The sequence below is a fragment of the Bubalus bubalis genome, chromosome 5 (assembly GCF_019923935.1).
Source record: "Bubalus bubalis isolate 160015118507 breed Murrah chromosome 5, NDDB_SH_1, whole genome shotgun sequence".
Taxonomy (NCBI): Eukaryota; Metazoa; Chordata; class Mammalia; order Artiodactyla; family Bovidae; genus Bubalus; species Bubalus bubalis.
Window position 1 is genome coordinate 69,862,389 of NC_059161.1, and position 27,814 is coordinate 69,890,202.

At 37.9% G+C, this 27,814-nt stretch overlaps 1 long non-coding RNA gene across 2 annotated transcripts; it reads left to right on the forward strand.

Moving 5' to 3' along the window:
• The first annotated feature begins 2,702 nt into the window (after positions 1 to 2,702).
• LOC123333732 lies at positions 2,703 to 23,178 on the forward strand. 2 transcript variants are annotated; one of them, XR_006551221.2, is made up of 4 exons: positions 2,703 to 2,846; positions 5,783 to 6,068; positions 14,131 to 14,237; positions 22,006 to 23,178. It is a non-coding gene; the product is annotated as an uncharacterized LOC123333732 (long non-coding RNA). The 2 variants fall into 2 exon arrangements; XR_006551220.2 differs by lacking the exons at positions 14,131 to 14,237; positions 22,006 to 23,178 and adding an exon at positions 8,281 to 8,516.
• The last annotated feature ends 4,636 nt before the right edge of the window (positions 23,179 to 27,814 follow it).

Consider the following 27,814-nt stretch of genomic DNA (forward strand, 5'->3'; position numbering starts at 1 on the left):
ATTTGACATGGGGGTTCCCAGATAATCTTCACTGCCCCTCTGTTCCTTAAGAGAATGCAGGACAAAGTAAGTGTGAGGAAAGGAGGAAAGATTTTGCTTTCTTGTAGGTCAGCTGTTATCCAATGAGATTGAGGTTTTGAGGAATTCCAGCTCAGGTGAGCAGGTAAGCAGGTGAGCATGGGATTATTTGCTTGTCCATTTTTTTTTCTCTGCGTGTGTTAGAAACAGACTAGTCTTTTGTAATATAGATATGTCTTTTGGGCAGAATCATCCTGGTCTGTTTGTTAGGGCACTGGTCCCAAGAAAGGCTGTGTTTGTGTTGGGTCTTTTGGATTTCACTGTGTGTTGGAAATGGCAGATTTACTTCACAAGAAGTTTTTCCTGTATATTTTGATCCTACTAAAAAATACTATTGATTTATATGAGTGGTAGATATTGACCTTCCTGCCTCCAACCTTTGCACTTTTAGGGAGCTTGTAATTGGTATTAAATAGTTGCTTTATGATCTAGTTTAAGACATGCTGAAAAGTTGCACCTGTGAACCCAGCTCCTCTGCTACCTCTCTTGAAACAATTATACATTAGAGAATAATTTTTTAATTCTTTCTTTAAATCCACACTCACCATGAAAGGACCCATAGGTGTAGCCTAGCTGGACATTCACATTTTAATGACATCATTAAATCTTACTTTGAGGTAGAATATGACTATTGAGGATTCTGAGGAACATGGGCATAGGGCGGGAGTCATATGGGTACAGAAAATAGAAGGCAGAATATTAAAGCTACATGAACTAGGTAACAAAGAGTCTACACCTAGTGTGTGCAAGGCTTTTTACTAAGTGTTCTACAAATATTAACATATTTAATCCTCATAACAGTCCCATATAGTGGATACTATTATTACCATTCCCACGTTACAGATGAGGAAAATGAAGCATAGAGCAATATAAGGAACGTATCCAGGGCTGCACAGCTGAGTGGGCTGGAGTCTATCTTGGGCTAATTGAGAAGCAGCTGAGCATAATGGTTAACTAATGCCATTCCCAGTATATTCACTCGTCCTGGTGGTTAATCAGTCTTGGGTTTCTAAGCAATTTGTAAGGGATGATGCAGAGGACTATTTAAAAGAACCAATAGCATTTGCATAATTTAGAAGAGAATTGAGAGTGATAAAACTGTCAGTATCCTCTCCTGTGGTGATTATGCATGGCAGAGAAACTAAATTATATCCAATCAAATCTCAAACTCCAACTGTAGTGTGGAGTTTTCATTAGTTGTGGCGAAGACAAACATGTACACATTGGATTTTTTATAAGAAATTAATGATATATTAAAATTAAAAACAAACTTAAGCAGCATATTTTAGAGGCTGTGTTTTAATTGCTTTCCTAATTATGTTTTAATATGGTATATTTCTAGATCATGTACCAAGTGGTGGAGTCTGTGACCTTATACTATCCCAAAAGGCTTGGGACGATCCCACCTGGAATTAATATTTTCCCCAGATTCTTTATAAAGGATTCTAAATAGTGGAATTTAATCTAAAAAATTACACCTAGTCATATATATATGTACACATATATACAGATTTAATGATGAAAGGCATGTGGAATTGTGGAATTCAATCTAAACAATTACATTTAGTATTATATATATTGTTCTATTTTGTTGTTTTTAGTCAGTCATGTCCAGCTCTTTGCTACCCCATTGACTGTAGCCCCCCAGGTCCCCTGTCCATAAGATTTCCCAGGTAAGAATACTGGAGTGGGTTGCCATTCCTTCTCTAGGGGATCTTTTCAACCTCGGTATTGAACTCCTGTCTCCTGCATTGCAGGTGAGATCCTTACCTTTGAGCCATCAGGGAAGTCCACTATATATATATATATATATGAACATATATATATATATATATATATATTCATATTTACGGAGAAGGCAATGGCACCCCACTCCAGTACTCTTGCCTGGAAAATCCCATGGACGGAGGAGCCTGGTGGGCTGCAGTCCACGGGGTCACTACAAGTCAGACACGACTGAGCGACTTCACTTTCACTTTTCACTTTCATGCATTGGAGAAGGAAATGGCAACCCACTCCAGAATTCTTGCCTGGAGAATCCCAGGGACAGGGGAGCCCGGTGGGCTGCCGTCTGTGGGGTCGCACAGAGTTGGACACGACTGAAGCGACTTAGCAGCAGCAGCAGCAGTTCATATTTATGAATAGCTCATTTTATATATATACATATATATATGTTTATTCATACTTATAATGATAAAAGGCATGTAATTTAGTATATTTTATACTAATAAGGAAAGGAGAAATTATTCAATAACCGGTACTGAGAAATTTGATTGGATTACAATTATAGAGGTCCGATTTCTATTTAATTCTACACACCGAAGTATGTCTTGCATCTAAACAAAGTTTTCCAAATGGTATCATAAAGTTTAGTGTATAAAAAAAAAAAAAAAGAAGATTGAACTGGTTCCTAGGATTCAATTCAAGGAGGCAGGTTATCTTGTTATATTTCGAATTCAGTTTCATATAGCATGTGATTCCTGATTCAGAATCTGATGCTCTAAGCTTCCTGGTGAAAGCATCATGCAAATGTGAGCTGAGAAGATGGAAGTGCCCAGAGCTGAAACACCTGGAGGCCCAGCCGTCTCTCTTAGGTAGGGAGGTGCTAAGGGAAGGACCCTGATGAAGCGTCAGCGGCCATCTTCCCAGGACCGGCAGGTGCAATCCAGCCCCGGCCGAGGCAGGTCGGATGCACCCCTTAGTCTACATTCCTCTCTTTTTATCCCAAGGGTCTGGAATGGCAGAGAACGCTTGGTGTGATGCCAAAGGTAAAAAACAGTGACGCTCAGCGTAATGTGATCACGTAATGTGAACACGGTTTCTTGGGCCTGGATGAATTGTTTGCTGAAAGCTCTCCTTCTGAGTGTGAGAAGTTCTGGCAAAGTCAGCAGGTTACTTAGGAGGGGAGGTTTTCATGGATTATTAAGAATTCCCGCAAAAGTTCTGGATATCTAACTAGTTTGGTCATTGTAGGAAGCGTGATTTTATTTTAATTTGACTTGAGGGATTGCGTAATGCCTAAGAACAAAGGGTTTGGAGACGGGCTTTGAGTTAAAGTCTAGCTTCCCCCTTCTCTTATCAGCCACGTGTTTCCTAAAGTTTTGACAGTACCTGAAAATGTGAATTCCAGTTTAGTAAACGTTCTGCCATTCTTCCTGTAACAAATACAAATCCAATTCAAAAATTCAACCTTTTCCTCTTTTCTTTTGCTGTTCTATGAGGGAAACATAATTCCGGTGTGTTTTTATGGAGGATGGAGGATCCGAGGGGCTTCCCAGGTGGCACTGAAAGTGAAAGTTGCTCAGTGGTGTCCGACTTTTTGCGACCCCAAGGACTACACCAGGCCAGGCCTCCCCATCCATCACCAAATCCTAGACCTTGCTCAAATTCATGTCCATAGAGTCGGTGATACCCGTCTGAGCAACCAGGGAATCCTCCAGGTGGTGCTAATGGTAAAGAATCTGCCTACCAATGCAGGAGACATAGATGAGGGTTTACTCCTTGGGTTGGGAAGACCCGCTGGACGAGGGCATGGCAGTCCTCTCCAGTATTCTTGCCTGGAGAAACCCCATGGACAGAGGAGTCTGGTGGGCTAGAGGCCATGGGGTCGCAAAGAATGGAACATGACTAAAGCACATACCCAGAGCAAGGAAGGACTTCAGGATCCTGACAGCATGAAAAACTGGCTTTGTCTGTATCAGATGAGGGTTCATGCTTGTCTTATTCTCACCTGGGTCCCCTCTGGCCCCCACCCATCTTGTTGGGATGATGTTGCTTTCCCCAAGCAGGCATAAGCCCATGGAATGCCAAAGGCCAGACCAGCCCTTGTTTCTTCTTCCTTGTCCTCACCCGTCTTCAACAGGCTAGTCTCTGGACTCCTTCTCATCTCCTCCAGAAGCACATCTGTCTTTTCCTATATCTGGATTCTTGCCCTGAGCCTCCACACCATATATCCCTTCCTCCCTTCAGTCCTCTGCCTTTCCTTGTATTATCAAGATTAATTACTACACAGGGTGATTGATAGTCCATAGATAAGTTTCCCTTCAAGGACAAACATCATCATCATCATTTAGTCCAAAGGCTAAATCATTAGACTCTGGTAACATTTGGGTGCAAAAATTTGTTAGGTGTGGGTCTTCAGTGTCATCCATGATTTACCTTGTTTGTACTCAAACGATAACTTTCGTTTGCTTACTAACTGTAAGGTATGATATGATGAATTTATACACATGATACATATCCAGATTCCTCGTGACCATCCTACATGGTGGTTACCGTTGTCCTCATTTTATTAAGTGGAGGAATGAGGAATTGAGGCTGGACAATTCAGTATTGTGCCTAAGATTACACATTTAAGTATAAGAGTTAGAACTCAAACTAAACTCTGACTTCAAAATCTTTTCCTAATTCATGAAATGCATTTTTACTTATTTCTTTTCTTACTTTCAACTGCAGTACATGTTTTATTTTTATATCAAGCATGTATAAAAGCATTTCTCCACTCTTAAGTAGGAATGAATTATTATTAATTTTTTAAATCAGAAAATGAACTGAAATTATAGCTGGCTTTACTTGACTAAATTACATTGATTATTTTAACTGACCTTATTGATTAAATGAAAAAAATAAATAGTAATCAAATCTGGTTATGAGAAAACATTTCCTTTAGGCAAATCAATCAAAGAAATCTACTCATAAAAAGGACTCTAGTTTAAGACATTGCTTGAGGTTTGATCAGCTTTAAAATACCTGAAAAAGTTTTCACATATGAACATATGCCAAAATCATATTTGTCCCATATACATGAGAATTTTCTCCTGCAATTACTTATAACTTACTCTAAATATTTGTGTTTGAGTTGCATGTACCTTCCCCTGAAGTATGTAGAGATATTTTCACTATAAGTGTGCCCTGAATAAATTTGTCAATGAATTTTTTCGAATATATTTGATATTAATTTTTGCATTAATTTTGCAGTATATTCCTAGTGAGAAATTAAAAACATCTTTTGACCTTTAAGACTGCTGAGTATAGCAAAATGAGTGCCATTGTATTTTAAATTAGGTTCAAGGGAATGGAACAAACTTATATTTGTCACAGTTGAAAATGCTCCAATGTAATCTCTTTAGATTTATGGACCAAAAGCTCCCTGGAGATTTTGTAAATCAAAGTAATGCTCAAACTATTCAAGTTTGCTGTTGGATTTCTGATTTAGACAAAGATTTGAAATGTCACAATTTAACCACTTTCGTTTTAACCCGCCATCACAGAAGATATTCTGATTTTGTATATCCTTTCTTATGTAACTGGATGATTTTTATGATCTATGAAGCCAAGGTAAATTCCAGCATGAAAGCAAGAAAGGATATTTAAAAATTCCTACTACTCTCACAACAGAATTTTGATCATGAAATGTCAAATATTAAATTATAGTCAGATATGCCTACAATTTCATAACAAATGTCCAATATACCTTCAAGTAATTTTTTTTTAAAGGTGCTTCTGCTTTTCCAATTGCAAGAAAATCATCTCCTGATCATCCTCTGAAGATCAGAAGGACACTAATTGCTCATGTCACTAAGCCCAGTTTTAGTATTTCAAAGTAGAGATTAGGTGGCATTTTTTTGTTTGCTTTTTATGTTTTATATTTCAACTTGTTCAGAGTTCACTTAGATCACTTATAAATATATTCATCTTTCTTCAGGTACCAGAGCATGATGACTATGAAAACACATTGATTCCAAAGAAATATGTGTACTTGGGAAATAAGAATGGATCTGGATGTGCAGGAATAAGCTCTAATCAGAATAGCATCCACATGGGTGACTCCTTGAAAACCATTATCTCCCAAGGCAAGTAAAATCCATTAGAAGATTGGATAATACGCAGATAACATCCCATGTATGGCATCTGGACCCCAGATTGGAAATGGAACAACTCTGCTGACAGTGACAAAATTTAACCTCATTATGATTTTCCCAAACCTATAGGTAAGATTTTCTGCTGTATGGTACCATATGGACTTCTTGGTTATTTTTAAAAATTCCTAACTTTTGTTAAAAAGTCAAAGCTTAATCTTGATTTTCTTCTTATGTAGCACTGTTCCTTTCAATTAAGAGCCTGTTGAACAAAGACTGTCCATTCCTCTCCTTCCTAAGGAGGAAGGGGATACAGAGGGGAGTTATTCCTTAGCAGATGGTCCTCAGTGTGGGCTAGTATTCTGGCCTCCTTCCCAGATTGTCTCTGTTACACTAGGCTTGAAATCTCCACATCAGTTACTGCCTGGAATTATAGCTTTGAAAGGCCACGTTCAACTGTAAAGAGCATTACAGTCTAAGAGTAGCATTTGATACATACACTACTCTATATAAAAGAGATGACTAATAAGGACCCACTGTATAGCACAGGGAGGTCTACTCAATGCTCTGTCATGGCCTATATGGGAAGAGAATCTTAGAAAGAGTGCCTATATGTATATTTTTAACAGATTCACTTTGCTGTACACCTAAAACTAACACAACATTGTCAATCTACTATACTTCAATAGAATTTTTTTTTTTAATAAAGCTTCTCTGGGCCAATGAAATTTTGTCAGATCAACTCCAGTGACTAGCAAAGCCCTTGGTACATGAGTGAGGAGAAGCATGTTTTAAAGGGAGAGGTGTAACTTATAAATGTAAGCTTCGTGTTACTCTTGATTATTCACTTTCCTGTTTATCTGAACTTATTCTTCAGCCACTTCTAATTTTCCAGGTTCTTTAAAAACTAGGCCTCCAATTCCTTCCAGATACCATTTTCTTTCTTATTCTGCTATGAATTTCCTCCCAAGCCCTCAAAAATACTCTCAATTCTTGGCTTTCCCATTTTATCCAAATTGGACATTTTCAATCTAGTAACTACCCTCTGCTACATTATTTAAATTTCCCTAAAATTTTTGAGAACATCCATAAAATTGGTGGAGATCTACCTTCCTTTCTGTCTGCCTATCTATCTACCTAACTATAATATTAATAAACTGAGATTTCCAGTCTCATCTGGATACAGGCCCACTCAGCAGCCTTCATAATTTTGTGGCCAGGTTGCTCTCCTATTGAACTTTATTTTTCCAACTTTAATCTTTTTTATTATGGTCCCTATTTAAACTCTTCCCTTTAGCAGTATGTGTTCTTCGACCCCATAGAGACCTTCTCCAATCATCCTAATGTCCTTCAGCCACCAAATATGTCTATCAATATAAGTGTGCCATCTGTAACTCCTCTATTAAACTTTTGTGAAAAAGAGAATTTTTGTTGTAAAAGAAAAATCTCTTTGTTTGCATTTTAATTCATATGCCCATCTATATTCTCAGATTTTTATTCCATGAATTATATAGTCTTTCCATTTTAAAGCTTTCTCTACTTGTTGACTTTTCAAGTAGCTACCATCCACACTCAGCCCTCCTTAGAGTTGACCAGCTCAAATGATCAACCTATTGCTCCCTTTTTCGCCACGATCAAGTACTTGAAAAGAGTATCTATCTCATCATCTGCACTCTTCAGTGTCCATTTCAATGACTGTAATTTCTGCTTTTATTACTGCATTAAAATGGCTCTTGCAGTATCAGTAGTGATTTGCTCATAGCCACTTCTTGATCCTTATGGTACTTGACCTCCTCACAGCATCTGGCCTTATGATTATACCCTTATTAAAATGAATTTCACTTTACAAGATATTTGTAATCATTTGGTTAATACTTGTACTATATAACCAGTGAGGAACCTGGTAAAAATGTTCAATTCTTTCCCCCTATTACCACAAAAGTTCACAGGGATCATAAGTACTGCTGGTTGTACTCTGAAATAACGGTCTTCCTATGCAGCTCCTGTTCATCACTAATATTACTTTTGTAGGTAAAAATATTACCAACTTTTTATTAGCCTACTAAAATGTTCTTGTAAGTAATCTTCATTTAAAAATTGAGAAAGGATCTGACTTCTCTTTGATTCATTCTCCAAATTCCCACTAATTTTTTTTTTCAAAATGCCAATCTAGTCATGTTTATCTAATTTACACCAATAATGTTGCTTAGGCCATGGTTCCAAAGTATTAGTTCAATGACCTTCTTTGTGGTGTATATATATATATACTGTTGATTCCCCAAAAGGAATATGGCCTATTTTTATTATATCAGAACCCTGATTTTATTCATTTATTTTTTATCAGATATTGTGTATTTAGGTATTTCATGGAAGTCCATGTCTGTTCTCAGAAACAAGAGATGAATTCTGGTTAGCTGTCATGGTAAATCCACAGCCCTTGACAGTGGCTGGTTTTGAGGGGCTATACAAGGGTGTCTTGGATAATGAAACATGAGGAAGTAAATTAGAGATACCAAAGGACCATTTCCTGCAAAGATGGGCACAATAAAGGACAGAAATGGTATGCACCTAACAGAAGCAGAAGATATTAAGAAGAGGTGGCAAGAATATACAAGGAGACCTATGCAAAAATGATCTTCATGACCCAGATAATCATGATGGAGTGATCACTCACCTAGGGCCAGACATCCTGGAATGTGAAGTCAAGTGGGCCTTAGAAAGCATCAATATGAACAAAGCTAGTGGAGGTGATGGAACTCCAGTTGAGCTATTTCACATCCTAAAAGATGATGCTGTGAAAGTACTGCACTCAATATGCCAGCAAATTTGGAAAACTCAGCAGTGGCCACAGGACTGGAAAAGGTCAGTTTTCATTCCAATCCCAAAGAAAGCCAATGCCAAAGAATATTCAAACTACTGGAAAATTGTACTTATCTCATATTCTAGCAAAGTAACGATCAAAATTTTCCAAGGCAGGCTTTAACAGTACATGGACCGAGAATTTCCAGATGTTCAAGCTGGATTTAGAAAAGGCAGAGGAACTAGAGATCAAATTGCCAACATCCGTTGAATCACTGAGAAAGCAAGAGAGTTCCTGAAAAATATCTACTCCTGCTTTATTGCCTACACCAAAGCTTTGACTGTGTGTATCACAAGAAACTGTGGAAAATTCTGAAAGAGACAGGAATACCATACCACCTGACCTGCCTCCTGAGAAATCTGTATGCAGGTCAAGAATAAACAGTTAGAACTAGACATGGGACAACAGACTGCTTCCAAATTGGGAAAGGAATACATTAAGGCTGTGTATCATCTAAGGCTGTGTATCGTCACCCTGCTTATTTAACTTACATGCAGAATATATCATGCAAAATGCTGGGCTGGATGAAGCACAAGGTAGAATCAAGATTGCTGTAAGAAACATCAATAACCTTAGATATGCAAATGACACCACCTTTATGGCAGAAAGTAAAGAAGAACTAAAGAGCCTCCTGATGAACTTGAAAGAGGAGAGTGAAAAAGTTGGCTTAAAACTCAATATTCAAAAAACTAAGATCATGGTATCCAGTCCCATCACTTAATGGCAAATAGATGGGGAAACAAGGAAAACACTGACAGACTTTGATTTTGGGGCTCCAAAATCACTGCAGATGGTGATTGCAGCCATGAAATTAAAAGACACTTGCTCCTTGGAGGAAAAGCTTTGTACAACCTAGACAGCATATTAAAGAGCAGAGACATTACTTGCCAACAAAGGTCTGTCTAGTCAAAGCTATGATTTTCCAGTGGTCATGTATGGATGTGAGAGTTGGACTGTAAAGAAAGGTGAGTGCTGAAGAATTGATGCTTTTGAACTGTGGTGTTGAAGACTCTTGAGAGTCCCTTGGACTGCAAGGAGACCCAACCAGTCCATCCTAAAGGAGATCAGCCCTGGGTGTTCATTGGAAAGACTGATGTTGAAGCTGAAACTCTAATACTTTGGCCACCTGATGGGAAGAACTGACTCATTGGAAAAGACCCTGATGCTGGGAAAGATTGAAGGTGAGAGGAGAAGGGGATGACAGAGGATGAGATGGTTGGATCGCATCACCGACTCAATGGACATGAGTTTTAGCAAGCTCCGGGAGTTGCTGATTGGCAGGAAGGCCTGGTGTGCTGCAGTCCATGTGGTCTCAAAGAATCGGAAACAATGTATGACTGAACTGATCTGTTGGCAGGGGCATCTCCGATAGTTTTCTTTGCCCATATAAAGAGAGACACAAGAAAAGAGGATTTCTTTCACTGGGTATTGTTGTATGAGGATATAAACCCCAAGGCTACTGAACCCACCTCAGAACCAAGAGGTGGAGTAGCTGACACTGCAGCGTGTAATGCAGAAAAACAGAATCTGAATCCTTGTTGGCATCATTGGGCTACTAAATTATTCAACAGTGGAACTGTCCCATCATGAGACTACTTACTATATAAGATGCTACATCTATTTAAGGTTCTTCCTATCTGAAGCCTGATATAATTATATCATAGTTACCTGAAAACCTGTTCAAACTATTTACCCCAAGGTGATTCTGATTCAGTAAGTCTGGAGATTAGACTCAGCAATCTATATATATGTAACAATTTTGATGAGCAGCCAGGTTTGGGAACCACTACTGAAAAACTTCTTTTTAAGTTGTTTTGTATGGTTAATACTTTGTAAGATATGACCCTTGCAGACCTTCTTGTTTTTTTCTCATCTCATTGTTCACTACTCTGTAAAATGTATTATGTCTTCAAGTTACTTGACATTCATCCTTTCTCTCATCCTCTAGCTTTTCCTGGAATGTAATTTTCTTCTTCTCTTACTTGGCAAAATTTTACTCATGTTTAATGTCTCAATTTGAGCTTTTCCTTTGTGATTTCTTTCCTATTTCACCAATGTGCCATTGTTTTACATAGTGTCACTGTTTTACTCAGTAACAATGTTTTCATTATTTAATGTATGGCACTGTAGCCTAATTATGTTTACACACTGTATTTGCTGTTAGGTTCAGAGTTTCCTTGGGGGTAGAGGTGATGTATTTAATTTAGTCCTAGTGAATTAACTGCATAGAGAGGTTCTCATTACAAGTTTGTGAGATGAAATTAAATTGATGAAAAAACCAGAGCTTCTTTTACATGTCAAGGAGTGGTGGTGAAATGATACCTTAGCAAAATTTGGCAACTAAGAAATAGCTGGAGAACAGATTCTCCTTTGACTAACCTATGCTCATGAGAAATTGAAGATGAAAAATATTTTAGATGAAACAAGATAAAAAGTTTACTATTATATATGTTCTAGTAAAAGCATACTTTTTACTAGAATTACTAGACGAGATGGCAAGAATACACAGAAGAACTGTACAATAAAGGTCTTCATGACGCAGATAACCACAGTGGCGTGGTCATTCACCTAGAGCCAGACATCCTGGAACGTGAAGTCAAGTGGGCCTTAGGAAGCATCACTACACACAAAGCTAGTGTATATGATGGAATTCCAGCTGAGCTATATCAGATCCTAAAAGATGAGGCTGTTAAAGTGCTACACGCAATATGACAGCAAATTTGAAAAACTGAGCAGTGGCCCCAGGACTTGAAAAGGTCAGTTTTCATTCCAATCCCAAAGAAAGGCAATGCCAAAGAATGCTCAAACTACTGTACAGTTTCATTCATTTCACATGGTAGTGAGATTATGCTCAAAATTCTTCAAGCTAGGCTTTGGCAGTATGTGAACCGAGAACTTCCAGATGTTCAAGCTGGATTTAGAAAAGGCAGAGGAACCAGAGATCAAATTACCAACATCTGTTGGATCATTGAGAAAGCAAGAGAGTTCCAAAAAAATCTACTTCTGTTTCATTGCCTATGCTGAAGCCTTTGACTGAGTGGATCACAACAAACTGTGGAAAATTCTTAGAGATGAGAATACCAGACCACCTTACCTGCCTCCTAAGAAATCTGTATGCAGGTCAAGAAGCAACAGTTAGAACCAGACATGCAACAATGGACTGGCTCCAGATTGGGAAAGGAGTAGGTCAAGACTGTATATTCTCACCCTGTTTATTTAACTTATACGCAGAGTGTGTGTGTGTGCTTAGTTGCTCAGTCATGTCTGACTCTTTGCAACCCCATGGACTGTAGACTGCCAGGCTCCTTACTGCATGCAAAATGCCAGGCTGGATGACTCACAAGCTGGATTCAAAATTTCCAGGAGAAATATCAGCAACCTCAGATGTGCAGATGATACCAATTTAATGCCTGAAAATGAAGAGGAACTCAAGAGATGAAGCTGAAAGAGGACAGTGAAAAAGCTGGCTTAAAACTCAACACTCAAAAAATGAAGATCATGACATCTAGTCCCATCACTTCATGGCAAATAAATGGGGAAAACATGGAAAGAGTGACAGACTTTCTTGGGCTCCAAAATCACTGGGGATAGTGACTGCTGCTGCTGCTGCTAAGTCACTTCAGTCGTGTCAGACTCTGTGCGACCCCATAGACGGCCGCCCACCAGGCTCCGCCGTCCCTGGGATTCTCCAGGCAAGAACACTGGAGTGGGTTGCCATTTCCTTCTCCAATGCATGCAAGGGAAAAGTGAAAGTGAAGTTGCTCAGTCGTGTCCAACTCTTTGTGACCCCATGGACTCCAGCCCACCAGGCTCCTCCATCCATGGGATTTTCCAGGCAAGAGTTCTGGAGTGGGTGGCCATTGCCTTAATTAAATAACACTTGCTCCTTAGCGGGGGTGGGGGGGGGTGGGGGGGAGCTATGACAAACATAGACAGCATATTAGAAAGCAGATATATCAATTTGCCAACAAAGGTCTTTATAATCAAAGCTATGCTTTTTTCCAGTAGTCATGTATGGTTGTGAGAGTTGTACCATAAAAAAGGCTGAACGCTGAAGAATTGATGCTTTCTAACTGTGGTCTTGGAGAAGAGTCTTAAGAGTCCATTGGACAGCAGGGAAATCAAATCAGTCAATCCTAAAGCAAATAAGCTCTGAATATTCTTTGGAAGGACTGATGGTGAACCTGAAGCTCCAATACTTTGGCCACTGGTTGCAAAGAGCCAACTCATTGGAAAAGACCCTGTTGCTGGGAAAGATTGAAGGCAGGAGGAGAAGGAGACGTCAGAGGATGAGATGGTTGGATGGCATCAACGACTCAATGGACATGAGTTTGAGCAAACTCTGGGAGATGGTGAAGGACAGGGAAGCCTGGTGTACTGCAGCCCATGGGGTCTCAAAGAGTCAGACGCCACATAGCAACTGAACAACAACAAAAATAGTGACTACTGTTAAGAAAGAATTTATCCATCTCTGGAGTTTTTTGTACCCTCTGTTAAAGTGAAGTCACTCAGTTGTGTCCTACTCTTTGTGACCCCATGGACTGTAGCCTATCAGGATCCTCCGTCCATGGGATTTTCCAGGCAAGAGTGCTGGAGTGGATTGCCATTTCCTTCTCCAGGGGATCTTCCCAACCCAGAAATCGAACCTGGGTCTCTCGCATTGCAGGCAGACGCTTTACTGTTTGAGCCACCAGGGAAGTCAAAGAAATATATAGTATTTGATTTTATCTAAAGTGTTCTCAGAATTAAGACAGAAGTGATGTGTGTGTGTGTGTGTGTGTGTGTGTGTATGTGTGTAAACTTCATCCCAGATAAAAGCAGAACTGTCAATGTAATATTTTTAAAATTAGCCTAAACTGGAAATTTTTGATATTTCTATTATTTAGTTCAATAAACTTTAATGATCTCTGACTATCTACCAAGTATTTTTCTAGATTCATGGAATATATCAAAGTACATAATTATTGATATTCTCTAATACCCATGAACCATACGTTCTAGTGGACAAAAATGTGATTATTTGAAATAGTCAATTATTAATAATAGCATATTTACATTTTTCCCCCAAGGAAAAACTGTTGTCTTAAAACTTTCATAATGGATCTGCAGTATTCTGTTACCTGATATTGTTTTTAATGCTGATTTAACCAGAGATTTTATTATTCTTGCATGAACTAGGTTAGTTATGATAAAAATTCCTAAGCCATGAATTGTCTTATTCAAATAATATATTGCTCAGAATTTCAGTATATAAAATAGAGATGACGGTTGAACTGCCCTGGTTACAGTGGATCTGAAACCTCACCTACGTAGCTTCCCTTTTCTGCCCTCCAGCACTTCCTACCTCGAGGTTACCTCTGAAAAAGCTCCAAGGTTTCTCTCTGTTCCCAAGACATCTAAAGAGCATAATTTTAAACCCATTAAATAGATCATCCATGCAGGTAAGAGATTTTTCTGTTTCCTTTTTTATGACCATTTTCTTCAAATTTCTGAGACAAATTAAATACTTAAATGAAGTTAACGGTTGGTTTGAAATTAACTGCTGATATATATGTTTGAGTACACAGAGTTATTTAATAGTTCTTTGGGGTTTTCTTCAAGCTCTACTTCATTGAATTACAGAATCTCAAGGGTTGGAAATAGCTCTAGATAATTTAGCATAACCTCCCACTCAATGGAAGTCTCCCTTCTACAACATCCCTAACAGATGGTCACTTAGCTTCTGCTTGAACATTTCCCGCCATCAGAGTTCATTACTTTCTGAAACTATTTCATCTTGGCTAGCTCTGAATATTACAAATTTCTTTCTTTACTGATCCCAAACGTGTATCAGGGTGATTGCCAGTAGTTATTAAAAATTATTGACCTGATTTCTTTCATCACCCCCTCATCTGTTCTGATTTATAGATCTTAATATACTTACATTCTTCAATGTGTATTCTACTCTCATAACATTTATGTCTTTATTCTTAGTGGGAAATTGTGGAGAATGCACTGACTTCAACAAATGTACGTGAGGGAGCAGTGTGCAGGTACACTACTCAGAAAGCCATCCCATAAGAATGTTTCTTGGAAGCTCAGGAATAAGTCTGATACCCAGGACCCATGAGAGGTTCCTACCTGAGGTCCTCTGAGTGGACTTCCTTTCAGATTAATCTTACGACTTTTCTTTTCCCTTACCTCCCTCTCCTCCTCTCCTTCTCCCTTATATGTGTGTAAGGGTGAGGAGGCTATTATATACAATAGTTAAATAGTAAGTTATTATCTAAATAGTATTAGCATAAATTATTAGCTACTGATGTTAATCTTTTCTATTCATATTTTAATAGAGGGGAATGAATGTAGGGAAGGGCATGAAAAATAACTTGTCAAGTTTTCATTTATAATTGTGCTTATTCTGTTGCACACAGTTTTATAAAAGCAAAGCTTTCTAAATCCTCAGAATAAAACTTTGCTTATGTTATAATTTAATGATTAGTGAAGACATATAGATAGCCAAAAGACATATGAAAAGATGCTCAACTTTGTAAATTATTAGAAAGATGCAAATCAAGACTACAGCGAGATATCACCTTAAACTAGTCAGAGTGGCTCTCATCAAAAAGTCTACAAACAATAAATACTGGAGAGGGTGTGGAAAAAAGGGAACCCTCCTACACTGTGGGAATGAAAATTGGTACCGCCACTATGGAGAACAGTACAGAGGATCCTTAAAAAACTAAAAAGAGAGATTCCATATGATCCTGAAATCCAACTCCTGGGCATATATCCAAAGAAATATGTTCCAAAACGATACATGTACCCCAATATTCACTGTCTACAATAGCCAAGATATAGAAGCAATCTAAACGTCCAACAGATGAGTAGATAAAGATGTGGCATATTTATACAGTGGAATATTACTCAAACATAGAAAATGAAATAATGCCATTTGCAGCAGAATGATTAGACTTAGAGATTATCATCCTAAGCAAAGTTAGCCAGAGAAAGACAACTACCATATGATATCACATATATGATATAAATCTTCAAAAGATGCTGCTGCTGCTAAGTCGCTTCAGTCGTGTCCGACTCTGTGCGACCTCATAGACAGCAGCCCACTAGGCTCCCCTGTCCTTGGGATTCTCCAGGCAAGAACACTGGAGTGGGTTGCCATTTCCTTCTCCAATGTGTGAAAGTGAAAAGTGAAAGTGAAGTCACTCAGTTGTATCCAACTCTCAGCGACTCCATGGACTGCAGCCTACCAGGCTTCTCCATCCATGGGATTTTCCAGGCAAGAGTACTGGCAGATTAACTTATATGTAAAACAGAAGGAGACCCACAGAAGTGGAAAACTTATGGTTGCTGAAGGGGAAGGAGTAGGAAGGGATAAGTCTGGAGTCTGGGATTAATATATGTATATACACTATTATTGGAGAAGGCAATGGCAACCCACTCTAGTACTCTTGCCTGGAAAATCCCATGGACAGAGGAGCCTGGTAGGCTGCAGTCCATGGGGTTGCAATGAGTCGGACACAACTGAGCGACTTCACTTTCACTTTTCCCTTGCATGCATTGGAGAAGGAAATGGCAACCCACTCCAGTACTCTTGCCTGGAGAATCCCAGGGATGGGGGAGCCTGGTGGGCTGCCATCTATGGGGTCGCGCAGAGTTGGACACGACTGAAGCGACTTAGCAGCAGCAGCATACACTATTATATATAAAATTGGAGAAGAAAATGGCAACCCACTCCAGTGTTCTTGCCTGGGAAATCCCATGGATATACGAGCCTGGCAGGCTACAGTCCATGGGGTCACAAAAGAGTTGAACATGACTTAGTGACTTAACAGCAAAACAAATATATAAAATAGTCAATAAGGACCTATTGAAGAGCACAAAGAACTATACTTAATATTTCTTTATAAGCTATAAGGCAAAAAGATCTGATCTGAAAAAAATATATATATACACACACACATAACTGAATTACTGCTGTACCACTGAAACTAACACAACATTATAAATCAACTGTGCATGTGTGCTAAGTCATTTCAGTTTATCTGACTCTTTGCAACCCTATGGACTGTAGCCCACCAGGCTCCTCTGTCCATGGGATTTTCCAGGCAAGAATACTGGAGTGGGTTGCCATGCCCTGCTTCAGGGGCTCTTCCCACCCCAAAGATTGGACACACATCTTCTGAGGCCTCTGCTTTGCAGTTGGATTCTTTACCCCTGAGCCACCGAGGAAGCCCGTAAATCAACCATACTTCAATATAAATACATAAGTAGTTTTTAAGAATGGAGAAGGAAATGGCAACCCACTCCAGTATTCTTGTCTGGAGAATCCCAGGGACGGGGGAGCCTGGTGGGCTGCTATCCATAGGGTCTCACAGAGTTGTACACGACTGAAGCGACTTAGCATGGATGCATGCATTGGAGAAGGAAATGGCAACCCACTCCAGTATTCTTGCCTGGAGAATCCCAGGGACAGAGGAGCCTGGTGGGCTGCCATCTATGGGGTCACACAGAGTCAAACATGACTGAAATGATTTAGCAGCAGTAGCAGCAGTTTTTAAGAAAAGATTAATGGAACATCTAAAGTTTAGATAGTTATCCATGCTAATTGTAGCTAAAGATAGAGAATGCCATATAAAATCCAGAGATATTTGTCTATTTTTTAATTATGATTTCTTCATGTGGACTATCCTCCTCACCTACTTCTAAGTGTTCCAAGTCTTACTATGCCCGTGAATCTCTGCAAGCCCTAATATTTCCTTAATACTTTTCCTGAATATTATAATTTCCAATGAGCTCAGCTTCCCAAACTCCCATATTTGTGTTTAAAAACATTTGTTGAATAATTAATGGTTTGCCAAGCTTTGTAGTAGATACTACAAATAAAATGATGAAACTAAAATGTTCAAACAGCTTAAGTTCAGAGGGGACTAAGAAGGCAATCAAAAATTAGAAAATAGTGTGAAAATGCTATGACAGAAATAAAAACAGGGCTATTTTTGTGAAGAGACAAAGGACACTCAATTTTCCTGGCATGTGTTTCTGGCAGATACAGAGTGATCTAGTGCCCTGGTGCTGGGGAAGAAGTCTTGTGTCCTGAAGTGCTGGAGGACATCTCATTATATTGTAGCCATTTATTTATATGTCTATTGTAATACGTTATTGCTAGCAGTAAATTAGTGGCAGTAGTAATCAGAGACTGTTCCCAACCCATATGAGTTCAGTTTGTAGATTATCTTTTTGTCTTTGGACACCTTCAAGCTATGTGTGCAAACATAAGCATTAGTTACCTTCAGAGTCCCATCCAAAAATAAGCACCTATGCTTTTTCTTATTTATTTATTTATGACTGTGCTGGGTTTTCCTTGCTTCGTGGGCTTTCTCTAGTTGCCGTGAGCCAGAGCTACTATTCTTCAGTGCAGTGTGGGCTGCTCATTGCAGTGGCTTCTCGCTGCAGCACATGGGCTCTGGGGCGATCTGGCCTCAGCAGCTGCAGCACACAGGCTTGGCAGTTGTGCTCTAGGGCTTGAGAGCGCAGGCTCTGTAGTTGTGGTGAATGCACTTAGCTGCTCCCAGGCATGTGGAATCTTCTCAAACCAGGGCTCGAACCCGTGTCTCCTGCATTGGCAGGCAGATTCTTTACCGCTGAGCCATCAGGGAAGTCCTATAATTTTTTGATTACATATTAATCTTTTTAGTATTTGATTTGTAATATTCTCCAAGAGTTTTGTTAGTTATATTGAACAGTTGTGTTTGGCCCAGCTTTTGTTAAGGTTGTTTTATTTCTGAATGTTTTCAGCTTAATTTTATGGCCAGTTTTTTCTTTTCTTATTGATGTTTATGCTTCTCAAATATTTATTATCAGTGATCACAATTTTAGATGTCTTTCACCCAAGCCATGCATATTTAAGGACTTAGTCTAATTTATACATTGCTCATTCTTCCAAAGTCAGTTGTGCTGTGTTCTTTGAAATTCCTACAGGTCTTTTCCAGCTTCCTGGGTTTGAAATACCTGGTTGAATATATTACATCTCACTTATATTTACTGTGTATTTTGCATATTGCCTCCTGTCTTGTAGTTGTTTAGTTTGGTTCTATTTGGTCCTAGCTTCCCAATCAATACCCACAGATAAACATTTCTAACACAGATGATGGCAAATAGCTATTTTACTTACATTGAATCCCAGGTTAATGTGATAAAACCAAATAATATATAAGAAATTTAAAAACTAATTCATAGCTATTAGCTAACTCATGCATAATCAGATCCGTGTATAGAAATGTTTTATATTATATTCACTGGAACTATCAGTAAGCTTTATTTGAAATCACACTATATCTCCACAAATTTTGTTTTGCTCATTTATCCAAATAAAATGCACAAGTTAAACTCAAACATCTTTTATTTCCTAGAGTATAACCTCTACTCAGGAACATTCCTTCAAACAACAGATTTAAAATTTAAAACATGTTTGCCAACATTTAAAATTCCCCAAAGCTCAGATTAATTACCAAATGCTCTTGCATACTCAGCAGCAAGAGTACCCTGAGTGCAACAGACCTTATTTTGTACAGAATTGGCATGTTTTTGAACTTTGTGAACCCTCTGTAGACTTCTTATGCATGGCTTTCTGGCTAATTCATGAAAAGTTCATTTTGCAATAATTAAATGTTAGTCTAGGACTATAATCAACAAACTATAAGAAAGTGTTGGAAATATCAAGCAAATTTGGCCAATATAAATGAATTACATAATTAATTTATATGACTTTCTTTAAAGGTAATTTAATACACAATGAGATTTCCTCAGCCACTCAATCTCATAGTAATTAACATCTACTAATTGTCATGATAGTAAACATTTATTACTTTCTAAGAATTTAGTAGTGATCTCATCACTGAGGATATAGTGATGGTTAGTTCTAGTACTCACGAAGTTCATATTTGTGTAAGGCACAGTACACTCATGTTAGGTACTGGAATAGAGGGTACAGACATTTTTTTAAATATAGTATTTTTATTTTATTTTTAAGTTTTTTGGCTGCATGGCCTGTAGGATCTTAGTTCCCTAACCAGGGATCGAACCTGAGTCCCCTGCAGTGGTAGTGTGGAGTCTTAACCACTGGAAGTCCTGGGATGTAGCCTTTTCTGAAGAGCAGGATAGATTAGGGAACACCTAAGGGAAAAATCAAGATTGGAGATGTCACTGAGGAATGCTTGTAGGACTAGTGAATACTAGAGAAGGGAGCCTGGAAAAGGAAGAGGTAGGGAGAAAAGGGCAAGACCAAAGAGTTTGTGCCCAGTGGTATGAGAAAGGTTGGTGCAGTCATCATTATAACTAATTTGCTTAGATTAGTGTGGATGGCTTATATTGGCCAGTGCTGAGTTGAGTCTAGAAAATGGGCAAGAAAGAGTCAGATAATACTTTTAATTTTATACTAAGAGGATTACAATTTTTCTTTGATAGACATCAGAGTCGGTGACACATTTTTAAAGTATAATGATCTCTTTTTAAAAATATCTACTTACTTATTTATTTATTTGTGCTTGGTCTTAATTGTGGCATATGAACTGTTGGTGAGAGTATGTGAACTCTTAGTTGGGGCATGTGGAATCTAGTTCCCTGACAAGAGATTGAACCCAGGACCCCTGCATTGGGAGCATGGAGTCTTAGCCACTGAACCACCACAGAAGTCCCTCTAATAATATCTTGAGTAAGTGTGTAGGTTAGCCCAGTGAACTACCAGTCTTTTCCCTCTTGTCTTCTATCCACCCTGCCTTCCGTCCTATTTACTTGCTCTTCTTTTACTCCTCTCTTCTTTCTCACCTACTGTCCTTCCGTACTCCCTTCTATACTTTATCTCTTTTCTCCTCCCCTTCCTCCTAATTTTCCCCTGCCTCAATAGATTACTTTGTATTACATTGTTTTTTTCTATAAAATCTGATTATTTTAAAATATTTTAAACATTTAATGCTATGCCACAATATTGCTTTTTAATTTATTTGACAGTTTCAAGTATCTTTGAATCTATAAAGTTTAAAATAAAAATTAGTTATTTATCCATTGTAAGATACAAATTCCAATAACCAAAACAGAATAGAAAAAGAGTAATCCATCTAAACTAATCATTTAAAATATGTAAATAAGAATGCAATATTATTAGAAGAGTTAGTCTCCCAATTTTATGCAAATTACTTAATGATGTATGGCAAAACCAATACAATATTGTAAAGTAATTAGCCTCCAATTAAAATAAATAAATTTATATTAAAAAAAACTTCTAGTGGAAGTATAATACATACTGCTTTTTTATTTTTTAGGACACTTTCCTAATGAATGCTTATTTTGGTGCTAAATATTTTTCTTTCTGATGGTTCTTTAAGATTTAAACTTTTAAATGTACTAGTGATTCATTATTTTACAAACTATCAAGAAATGTACTTGAATTATACTTCTGTACTGTACAAGGTTTCCAAAGGTATCTGTATTTTTTAAAATAAGTTATTCCAGTAAAATGTTAAAGAGAAATGTTAGAGTAATTTCTGTTAGAATTAAATCAAATAGGTTTAAAGACTGTCTCAAGTATTGAGTGAAGATTTAATGGGACATTTGGAAAAAAAATCTCAAGGTTGGAGAAGATGAGTATTATGGCAGGGAAACTAAGATGTTACTTTTGAAAGATTATGTGACTTTCAATTATTTACTATGAACTAAGCTATTTAATTCTGCCCTCTTACTCAACCTGATGTCAGATTTTATACAGGTAAATGTCATCTGCTTTTATTATTCAGCAGCCACTTATTTGTATGATACCTTCCCTTAAATTACTATTTCTGAGTTGTAGAGGAGGTTCCTTGGCAAGTTTGAACCCAGATATTTTATTTCCAAAGCCTCTAATGAAGTTGCCTGTTAATGCGACCACAGTGCCTAATAGAAACTGGATAATGTCTAAATATTGATTGTGATGTCTGTCACAGCTTTCCAAGTACTTCTATTTAATTCAGTTTAAAGAAATAAGGAGTAAGAAACTGGCAGATGAAGAGAGTTCATTTAATTTTGAAACATAATTCAGCATATTTGTGTAATATTAAAAATGAGAACTTAAGAATGTTATAGTCATATTAATAATAGTGTTGAATTGTAAAACCATTGCTCTTCAACCCATGCTATATGTGGATTTGAGCCTTCTGTATTTTTTAATGGGATATATTTTAGTGAATTCAGCAAGCTGGCAGCATAGGCGCTTTCCACTGTTATCCCATCATAAAACATTGATTTTTGACTACCACTCATGGACAAACGTACTTTTATGGGAGTCTAGAAGTCCAGTGGCGAAGTTATAACATACTGTTGGAGCAAAAAAAATACAAGGCAATTGAAGAAGGTAGGAATAGTTTTACTTCATCTACATCACCCCTCTCCTAGGACAGCTCAGTTAGTTCACTGATAAGGGAAACCTCTCAGCCCCCAGTATCTCCCAGAGAGAAAAATGAGTACGCAGTGCATAAGCACCTAGCCTCCCCAGATGTGCAGGAGATGCCCAAGGCACCCACTTCTTCCTCATCCCACCAAGAGCACTATAGAGATGGGCTCAGCTGAGAAATTGGGAGAGGCTGGGCAGACAGCAACCAGGACTCAGAACTCTCTGGGGGACTGCAGAAGTGTTGCAGACTCCATCAAGAAGACAACTTATGAGCTCTTCGGGACACCTCTGCTGTGGAGGCCCCAGCTACCCTATGGGCAAACCCACTGCTCCATGTGCTGCATCCCTTCCTGCCTCGTGGCTGACTCCCAGAGCAAGCATTTGTAGCTGAATTATGAACACATGCAGAAAACCTGCCCAACCCTGCAGGACTGGGAGAAAACACAGAAGCTGGAGCATTTCAGGGAACTGCCCTGGGGAACCCCAGTGGAAGGCTCTTGACACTTGACCTGGCTTTGCCGGGTTGAGAGGAGGCATATACTCTTAAGAATTCCCCCTGCAAGAGGGAATAAGAGATGTGAAAATGGGCATATCCATAGAAAAGGCCTGAGAGAACTTCAGACTGGGCTGACATGTAAAGGCATTTTTTTCCTAAAGCCAGTCAGTAAGGACTAGAGGAAGTGACTGCTGCTTCCAGCGTGAAGACAGCAGCGCAGTGTCCAAGGAACACTAAAAATCAAGGAAACGTGACGCTGCCAAGAAAACAGTAGTTTTCAGTAACCACCTTCAAAGAAATGGAGATCTATGAATTGCCTGACAAAGATGTCAAAATAATTGTTTTAAGGAAGCTAAAGAGCTATGAGAGAACATAGACATCTCAACAGGATGGGGAAAACAATACATGAACAAAACGAGCAGTTCCACAAAAAGATAGAAATTATAAAATAAAAGACAAATTATGGAGCTAAAGGAAACAAATGAATACATGTGACAACATAAAAATGTAAGAAAGTGTAAAGCTAACTGGTAAAAGTACGTATACAGTCAAACTCAGAACTCTATTACTGTAGTTTTGGCATGTAAATCACTCTTAACTGTAGAATAAAGGTTGAAATAATAAAGTATTACAAATAACTATATTTATAATGACTTGTTAATGAATATACAATATAAAAAATTACCTATTTTATATCAAAATATAAAATAAGGGACATAAAAGGGTATGTGACCAAAGTTGTTACCAACTTTAACTTATACATATGTGATGAATTTTGCAAGCCTAGTGGTACACCATGAAACAAAAACTTATAGTGGATACACAAGAGAAAGAGAAAGAAAAGAGCATACCACTAAGAAAATCATCAAATCACAAAGCAAAACAGAAAGAGGAGAAGAAAGGGAGACTGAAATATAAAACAGTCAGAAAATGAACAGGAGGGTGATAGAGAGTCTTTACCTAAACGTGTGAGTGCACACTCAGCGGCCTCAGCCATGCCTGACTCTTTGTGACCCCGTGCCTGCCAGGCTCCTCTGTCCATGGGATTTCCCAGGCAAGAACGCTGGAGTGGGCTTCCATTTCCTCCTCCAAGGGATCTTCCCAACCTGGGATATCAACCCTGTGTTTCCTGAATTGTAGGCAGATTTTTTACCACTGAGCCACTGGGGAAGCCCTACCTATCAATAATTATGTGTAAATAGATCAAACTCTCAATCAATATCTATAGGGTAGCTAAATATATAAACAAACAAACAGTAAAAAAACAAAACCCAACTATATTCTGCTTAAAGACTCACTTTGGCTTAAAGACACACATAAGGTGAAAGTAAATGAAGGGTAAAAGATCATTCCATGCAAGAAACAAAAGAGCAGAGTTAGGTATATCTATATTGGACAAATACATTTTAACAAAGTCTTTATCAAAAGATCAAGATCATTATAGAATGAGAAAAGTGTCAACACATCAAAAGGATACAATAATTTTAAGTATATATGTAGTCAGCATCAGAGCACTTAATTACATGAAATCGATTTTACCTAATATGAAGCAAAAAATAAACTACTTTTTCTGACTATAATGGCATAAAACTAGAAATAAATAACAAGAATCCTAGAAAATTTACATATATGTGGAAATTAACTAATACATTCCTGAATAACCAATAGGTCAAAGAAGAAATCAAACAGGGACTCTAAAAACATCCTCACACAAATGAAAATAAAAACACATCATATCAAAACTCAATGGGTGCAGAAAAGCAGTTCTGAGAGGAAAGTTTATAGCAATTAATGTCTCCAATAAGCAAAGAGAAAGATCTCAAACAACCTAATTTTATACCTCAAGGAATTAGAAAAAGAACAAAACTAACCCCAAGTTAGCTGACAGAAAGAAAAAAGCTCAGAACAGAAGTAAATGAAATAGAGATTGAAAAATAATACAAAAGAATAATGAAACAAAGAATTGGTATTTTAAAAAGATAAAAGACAAATCCTTATCTTGACTAGCCAAGAAAAAAAGAGAGTACTCAATAAATATAGTTATAAATGAAAGAGAAGACATTACAAGGATAGACAGAAATACAACGTATCGTAAGGCTTCACATGTGCTCAGTCCTGTCCGACTCTTTGTGACCCCATGGAATGTAGCCCACCAGGCTCCTGTGTCCATGGAATTTTCAAGGCAAAAATAATGAAGGGGGTTGTCATTTCCTCCTCTAGGCAATCTTCCCTACCCAGGGATTGAACCCTTGTCTCTTGAGGCTCTTGCATTGGCAGGCCAAGTCTTTACCACTGTGCCACCAGGAAAGGCCATCATGAGACTCTTGGGGCAAATTATATGCCAACAACCTAGAAGAAATGGATAAATTATTAGAAAACATAATCTATCAAGACTGAATCATGAAGAAATAGAAAACTGAACAGACCAAAACTGAGTAAGCAGATTGAATCATCAGTTAAACATACCCCAAAAAGAAAAGTTCAAAACCAGATTGTTTCACTGGCAAGTACTTCTAAACATTTCAAGAAGAATTCACAGCAGTTCTTCTCAGATTCTTTCAAATCACTGAAGTGGTGGGATCATTTAAAAACTCATTTTACAAGGTCAGCATTACCTTGATATTAATGCCAGATAAGGACATTACAATAAAAGAAAATTGTAGGGCAATATCCCTTTCAATGTAGAAACAAAAATTCTCAACAAAATACTTGCAAACCAAATTTAATAGCATTTTAAAAGGATCATACACCATGATCAAGTGGGATTTATCCCTGAGATACAAGGATGATTCAGCTTATGCAAATCAATAAGTGTGAGCACCACCTTAATAGAATGAAATAAAAATGATTTGATCATCTTATGAGATGCAGAAGAATCATTTGAGAAAATGATACCCTTTTATGATAAAAACTCAGAACAACTAGGCATAGAAGAAATGTACGTCAACATAATAAAGGCTGTACATGACAAATTTATAGCTTACATCATATTCAATGGTTTAGAAAAAAGATTATTTCTCTAAGATCAGGAACAACACAAGGGTGTCCACCCACTCTTGCCACTTATATTGAACTTAGCCCTGGAAGTCCTAGCCCAGAGCAATTTGGCAAGGAAAATAAAGAAAAGTCTTCCAAATCAGAAAGGGAGAAGTAAAATCATCTCTGTTTGTATATGACATTGATCTTACACAAAGAAAACCCTGGACTCCATAAAAAACTATTAGAATAAATGAATTAAGTAAAGTTGCAAGATGTAAATCAACATACAAGATCTGTTGTGTTTCTGTATGTTAACAACAAAATGTCCAATAAAGAAATTAAGAGAACAACCCTTTTTATAATAGTGTCAAAAAGAATACTACATTTTGGAGTAAATTTTACCAAGATGTGATCTAATCAAGGAAAGCTATGAGACATTGATTTAAAAAATTAAAAGACACAAATAAATGGGAAGATATCTCATGCATCAGAAGGATTAATATGTTAAAATGTTCTTACTACCCAAAGCCATCTGCAGATTGAATGCAATCTCTATGAAAATTTCAACAAAACTGGAAAAAAAGAAGGGCAGCGGGAGCTTAAACACAGAAAGAGAAGACCATGTCAAAATGCAGAGATTGGAGTGGCAGCTACAGTCAAAGAACATGGCTTGTTTCCTCCTTGCTCTAACATGGCGTCATTAAGAGGTGAAGTTTGAAAGAGCTGGCCAATTTGCAAGGAAGAATGAAAATAAAAAGAAAATTTTCAGAAATGGGACTTGAAAAAGGCAATGGCTTTCTAAATCCAAACAGCAAGAGAATATGAGAAACACTTTAGAAAATTATGAGTGACCTTTGCTCCATTAAAGATCAACCTTTTGTCAAAGACAGATTAAGAATATGGTCTCCGCACTTTGGAGAAGGCAATGGCACCCCACTTCAGTACTCTTGCCTGGAAAATCCCATGGGCGGAGGAACCTGGTAGGCTGCAGTCCATGGGGTCACAAAGAGTTGGACACGACTGAATGGACTTCACTTTCACTTTTCACTTTCCTGCATTGGAGAAGGAAATGGCAACCCACTCCAGTGTTCTTGCCTGGAGAATCCCAGGGACAGGGGAGCCTGGTGGGCTGCCATCTATGGGGTCACACAGAGTCAGACACGACTGAAGTGACTTAGCAGCAGCAGCAGCAGCAGCTCCGCACTTATTCTTAATTATCCTCAATGGATTATTGTGCATAAGGAGAAGTTCAAGTTAAGACAATGGGCCAAGTAAAAGTTCAAATTCAGATAAAATGACTTTGGGGCAAAAGCACGAAGTTGTGGCTCTTTTAATGAAGTCCAGATGTTCAAAGTGCCTACTGCTGATTTGTGAGAGACATGAAGGCAGGAAAGCAAAGCAATATTGGTATTTGTATTGGTTCTGGTATTTCTGTTAAGGAAGTAGAATTCTAAGTATGGTTACAGGAATATGAAAAGGTTGGTATAAGGTAGTTATGAAGCCTATTAAATTTTTGGAAGACATATATTGGGTTGGCCAAAAAGTTTGTTTGGGTTTTTCATATCATTTTATGAAAGAAAGCCAAGTGAATTCTTTGGCCAACCCAGTACTTCCAGAAAGAACTAAGAGTCTGTGACTCAGGTTTCAAGTGATGCTTGGACTCCCAAATATTTCTTACTAATCCTTGAAAACCTCCCTTTTTACTGTTCAAGAAATTCTATTGCAGTTGCTTAGTGGAGGCATGTAATAAAATAGGTGCAAATTTGGCTGTTATTCAGTGAATCTGAAACTTTTCAAAAGCAAGTTATGAAATTAGGTAATAAAATAAGAGATGTAAAATATATGGATGTTGTAAGATATAAGAACCAGACTAGAAATCTTTAGTGTCGCCTTTATGCTCCAATATATAGTTCTATATTCTTAGCCAAGAAATCATACCTTTCTGTATCACACTGCTTTTTCAAGGCAAAACTGCAGTGATAGTATATCAGCTAGCCCTTTAAGAACTTCGTTTTGAGAATATAATGGAAGGGAACATACTTTGAATATGTTACAGAGTTGTGTAAAGTAAAACTTGAGCCCCACAGGAAATCAGAGGTCTGTAGCTATCTCCTATTGGTGATGCA